Source organism: Morone saxatilis, unplaced genomic scaffold, assembly GCF_004916995.1.
Source record: "Morone saxatilis isolate NCDOM2014 unplaced genomic scaffold, NCSU_SB_2.0 Contig5, whole genome shotgun sequence".
Taxonomy (NCBI): domain Eukaryota; kingdom Metazoa; phylum Chordata; class Actinopteri; family Moronidae; genus Morone; species Morone saxatilis.
Window position 1 is genome coordinate 11,168,681 of NW_023340095.1, and position 5,627 is coordinate 11,174,307.

Consider the following 5,627-nt stretch of genomic DNA (forward strand, 5'->3'; position numbering starts at 1 on the left):
CGGCAGAGATGACTGGAGCATAGGTGGCCGTGGGAAGTGGATACGAGGGTAGGGCACCAATAAAAGTCTCCTTCTTGTTAAACACTGGAATTCGGAAGTCAGGTCAACATTCAGGCTACATCAAATGGCGTAAGCGGAAGGACCATGACAGGCGAAATGTTAGCATTTGGGAAGCGACACAATTGCTTGCCTACTGAGAAACCTGATGTCTAGATGTTGGTGTAAGGGATGGTCTTCTCGTACACTGAAAACAATTTTGTCTCGTGAATCAATGGTGCTGGGTACGAAACGTTGTTGGTGCAGAGGCTCGCGAGTATGCAGCTAGGTATCAAGAGTTGACCAATACGAGACGAGTGATATGTCATATAGTTGGAAAGTAGTTTGATGGGCAGGGGGTTAAACCTACAGCTGTGGTGCAGGTGGTATAGTGGGAATTCATGTGGTTATAGGGGGCGGCAGCCAACATCAAACAACGCCACAAACCTAAATCAACCTTGCAATGATTAGGCTTACATATGGTCACGCCATATTGAAAAAAGGCACATAGTTACGAGAAGTGCTCTCCAGGGTGGGGACTTGTTGGAAGAAGTATGGATGTATGTAGAATGGAGATGAATTAAAGCTCTAACCACGCTGCTGTAGATTCACATGGGGGGCTGGGTAATGGCAAACTTCTCTAAGCTTAAGACTTATTTTTACCATAGATATCAAAGAAGAGTATCTCATCGCCATATCTACGCAGGGTAGGTGAAACCTGAGCCAGTGGCTAATCCACCAAGGAGTCGGAAGAATGTTAGAGAGATCTCTGACAGAGACAGCTTGACATATACCTTCGATCAGTTGTCTCCTCAAAATGGATAGGTAAGAGTGTTGACCAAATGAAATGATATATCAATTTGAATTTGAATTTCATAGATTCAATCAGAATCAAAAGTGTTATCAAATCTATAGAAATCTACTATAATAACAATAGCACTCTCTAGACCTACTTCTCAAGAATTGTCTTGACCAGTGGTGTAAATATATATGAGCTTCCTATTAGTGTCCAGAACACGGTATCAATGATTTCCTCTGTGCCTTGACCCTGGTCTGTAGCTTGTACGCTAAGTCCACGAGGGCGTGCCGAGTTGTTTGCGCAGCATCTCATACTCTATATCCTACTGATAACTCAGCTGCCTCGGGGTGCTGAGAGACCACAGTATATAGACGTGTTCTATAGGTGTGGAGGGCATGGAAGAGGGAGAGTTTGCAGAAGCTAGGGAGGATATGGCTGCCCTGGAGAAGGATTATGAAGAGGTGGGTACTGACAACATAGGGGAAGAAGATGAAGGAGAGGAATACTGACTTTCCTAAGGCACACGTTTAAACCAAAGTTAATTGATACTTACTGACAATTGATAAATGGGCATTTAGTTTTTGTAGTGAATAAAAAAATATCAAATATATTAATAAACCAACAGAACTATCATTTGGGTAGGAACACATTTCAATAACCTCTATTATTATCTTAAATAAGTTTTACTTTGAGGAGACATTCTACCTAACGGTAAACTGAACGTGCATTCTGCATACAGTGACACACATTCACGAAACCTAATCCAAAATCTCAACTGAGCATCTTAAATATTAGTTGTCATACTGTGTAAAAACACTATATTTAATTTTACAGCACAGTAACTTGTGGTCAAACATATCTTGTTTTGGGCCTTTAAAGATCTTTTCATTCTGCTGTATCACATTGAGAAACCAAACCCTCTCCTTTGTGCACCTCCCCCCACTATCCTCTCCCATGTGGAATGTAAGTTATGAAAGGGCTCCTATGTCAGTTTCTATATACCATTCAGCTGTGACTCTGAGTGCGGGAGAGAGAGAAAATAACTAACTTACTCACTGACTAGTGTTGTTTGTGTAGCTCATACTCAGACAGTGGCCTGCAGCAACAATAAGATCCCAGTTGTGTATGAATCACAGCTCTGATATCCTACGAGGGCAGTTCAAAAGGTCTACCAAGGATAAACAGAAAATGGCCTCGACATTTCTTGGAAGTTTTTAATCTTTTACATTTCAGTGGTGTGTTAATTTCAATGTGCCATTGTGCCATTTCTTTTTTTTTGTTTTTCTCTGAAGTAACCAATCAAACTGAAACCCTGCATATTTTCATGTCACTTACTGTCTTACTGCTACTTTTCCTATCCTTAAAGCATGTGTCATTTGCATTTAATAATTAAGAATAAAGAATTTCATCAACTTAAATTTTTTTCCATATCGATATTGTGTCATTATTCATTTAATGATTTAATGCAAACACAGGGTGGACTGTGCATGCGCATGTTGATGAGTGTGTGGGTGCAAAAGCATGCATAAAATAAGCATAATGATTCTCAGAGCACACAATCCTTGTTAAATGCATGTGTATGTTGAGAAATCCTCCATGGAGAACATTTTGCATGCATTTGCCAGAATAACCAGCTTTAAGCTTTCTATGTCATTAAACAACTCTGAATAGTCCCTCACTGCAAATGGTCACAGTCACACACACACACACACACACACACAAGCATACACAAAATGAAAAAATAGGGGAAAAGTGATAAAAGAGAAGCTTTTTTTGCATACATATAAGGATCTAATCTCAAACTGAAAGAAAAAGCAGATACATGTTAAGGGCGGATAAAGTGACAGACAGTATTAGGCACTTCCTTCTTTTTTTTTTTTAAACTGCTGTTCCCTCCCGCCAATGAGCTATGCAGCTGCTTGCTGTGCTTTTCCAGCCTGCCCCCTCCACATCCTTGCCTATATAAACCCTGACTCTCCCTCTCCTCCGCACTTCTGCCTTGTGTCTGAATCCTCAACGTCAGTCGAAAGGACGAGCAGACAAAATGGTGAGTAACTGCTCAACTGATGACGTAGTCTTGAAATTTCAACTATCTCTTTCCTTAAGCCTCCCTTTGTCTCTGTTTCTAAGCAATAGATGGATTAATCAGCCGGCCCTCTTTAATGCTTATAAGGCCTCTGCTGTGGAGTTGAAGGTTATTCATACAAAAGGAGTTTTATCCTTATAAGGTGACAGTAGTTTTGAGCTGAATGTATGTAATGAAACTTTTTAGGGCATGTTGAGAATTCAGGGAGGGTAATACACGGGGGTAGGTAAAATGACTACGGGGCTCCATAAGTCATTTCTATACTCTTGGACAATCTAGGTCAGATGACAGACACTTTATGAGTTAGACTGCTTTGTCATTTTCATACTTGTTTGATGTACTGCAGTTAGTCATAAAGCAGGAAACATGTGAAACTAAAGGGAAAAACTGTAGTCTTAATCATGCTTCTTGAGGAATTACAGTAATCCTGACAAAGAAAGAGTGATCAGGGTAATCGTGGCAGTGGGGGATGGATAGAAAGAACAGAGAAAAGAGGAGTGGTCTGGCCTAGGCCGTATGAGTTAGTTGGCAGCCATTTTGCAGCTGTTAGGAGTTTTTGGTTTGGGATAGATGTGGAGAGAAAGAGAGAGAGAGGGGGAGAGAGAGAGAGAGAGAGAGAGGGGGAGGGAGCCATCCCTGACTGTTACACAGCACTATGCAGCTGGACAGGATGGGGGAGGAGAGAGACACAAAAGGGGAGGAGATGGGGAAAGGGAGGAGATACAGGATGGAGAAGTGGGGGGAGGTTTTCCCATCTTCTTGAGGCATGGCCTTCCTGTTACATTTTGCCTTAGTTTGTACAGTATGTTCCACTTTTTGGGGGAAACCCCTTAAAAAATGTTCTTCAGAAAACTTTCAAAACTGCATTTCATCTGTAGCTTTTTTCCTGCCCATATTTGCTGGATTCCACTCTAACAACCCATAGTGCAGACTCTGGTCAGTCTAATAGCTGCTTTCATTTAAATGCTGTGCCCATAATTTGCTGGATTCCCACTCTAACAACCCCATTTAGTTGCCAGGATTCTTTGGTTCATCCTATTTAGCTGCTTTCATTAAATGCCTGTTCCTTGCTCTATGGCGTTGAGGCGCGGAAAAGATAATCACATGTGTATTTAGTCTTGAGAATTCCTCCATGGAAGAACATTTGCATGCATTGCAGAATAACCACTTAACTTTTCTAATGGTCTGATTAAACAACCTGAATTATTTTCCTCACTGCAAATGGCACAGTCACACAACACCACACATTTTGTGACACACACACATCAACACACACAAGCATCACATTTTTGGTGTTATGAAAAAATGGGGAAAAGTGATAAAAGAGTTTAAACTTTTTTTGCATACATATACATGATCTAATTCTCAAATGATAGAAAAAAGCAGATACCATGTTTAAGGGCGGATAAATGACAGACAGTATTAGGCACTTTCCTTTCTTTTTTTTTTTTTTTAAACTGCTGTTTCCCTTGTCTCGCCAATTACTATGCAACTGCTTGCTGTGCCTTTTCAGCCTGCCCCTGTCCACATCCTTGCCTATATATTTTTTGTGAATATCCCTGACTCTCCCATTCTCCTCCCACTTCTCTTGTGTCTGAATCTCCTTCAACGTCAGTTCGAAAGACGAAGCAGACCAAATAATGTTTGGATGTATCTTCTCAACTGATGACGTAGATCTTGAAATTTTAACTATCTCTTTCCTTAGCCTTCCCCTTTGTCATCTGTTTTCTAAGCAATAGATTGGAATAATCAGCCGGCCCTCTTAAATGTTATATAAGGCCCTCTTCTTGTGGAGTTTGAAGGTTATTCATACAAAGGTGATTTTATCCCTTATCAAGGTTGACAGTAGTTTTGAGCTACTGTTTATTATAATTCTTTTTTAGGCATGTTGAGAATCAGAAGGGAATTATCACATGTGATAGGCTACAATGATACGGGGCTCCATAATCATTTCTATAACTCTTGGACATATCTATGTCTAGATGACAGACACTTAAGTTAGACTTGCATTTGTCATTTCATACTTGCATTTGATATACTGCAGTTAGTCATTAAAGCAGGAAACATTGTTGTAACTTAAAGGGAAATAAACTGTAGTCTTAATATGCTTTCTGAAGAATTACAGTAATCCCTGAAAAGAAAAGTGATCAGGGTAATCTGGCAGTGGGGAGGATAGAAAGAAACAGAGAAAATAGGATGTGTCTGGCCTAAGGTCCGATGAAGTTTGTTGGTCAGCCATTTTTGCAGCGTTAGGATATGTTTGTTTGTGGATATGCATGGGATGAAAAGAGAGAGAGAGGTGTGAAGAGAAGAGAGAGAGATTTAGAGGGGGAGGATGCATCCCTGAAACTGTTTTACACCATGCACTATGCATGCTTGGTACAGTTATGGGTGGGAAGAGAAAACAAAAGGGATTGAGATGGTGATAATGGGAGGAGATATCAGACTGTTGGAAAGTTGGGGGAGGTTTTGTCCCCATCTTCTTGAGGCATGGCCTTCCTGTTACATTTTGCCTTATGTTTTGTACATGTATGTTTCCACTATTTGGGGATAACCCCTTAAAAAATGTGCCCTTCAGAAAACTTTTCAAGACCTGCATTATTCCATCTGTAGCTTTTTTCTGCCTCATATTTCTTGATTCCACCTCTACAACCCATAGTTTGCAGACTTCCTGTTCATCTATTATTAGCTGCTTTCATTTTAATT

At 40.4% G+C, this 5,627-nt stretch overlaps 1 pseudogene; it reads left to right on the forward strand.

Moving 5' to 3' along the window:
* Positions 1-2,748: 2,748 nt before the first annotated feature.
* LOC118339365 overlaps positions 2,749-5,627 on the forward strand; it is a 5,758-nt pseudogene continuing 2,879 nt past the window's right edge.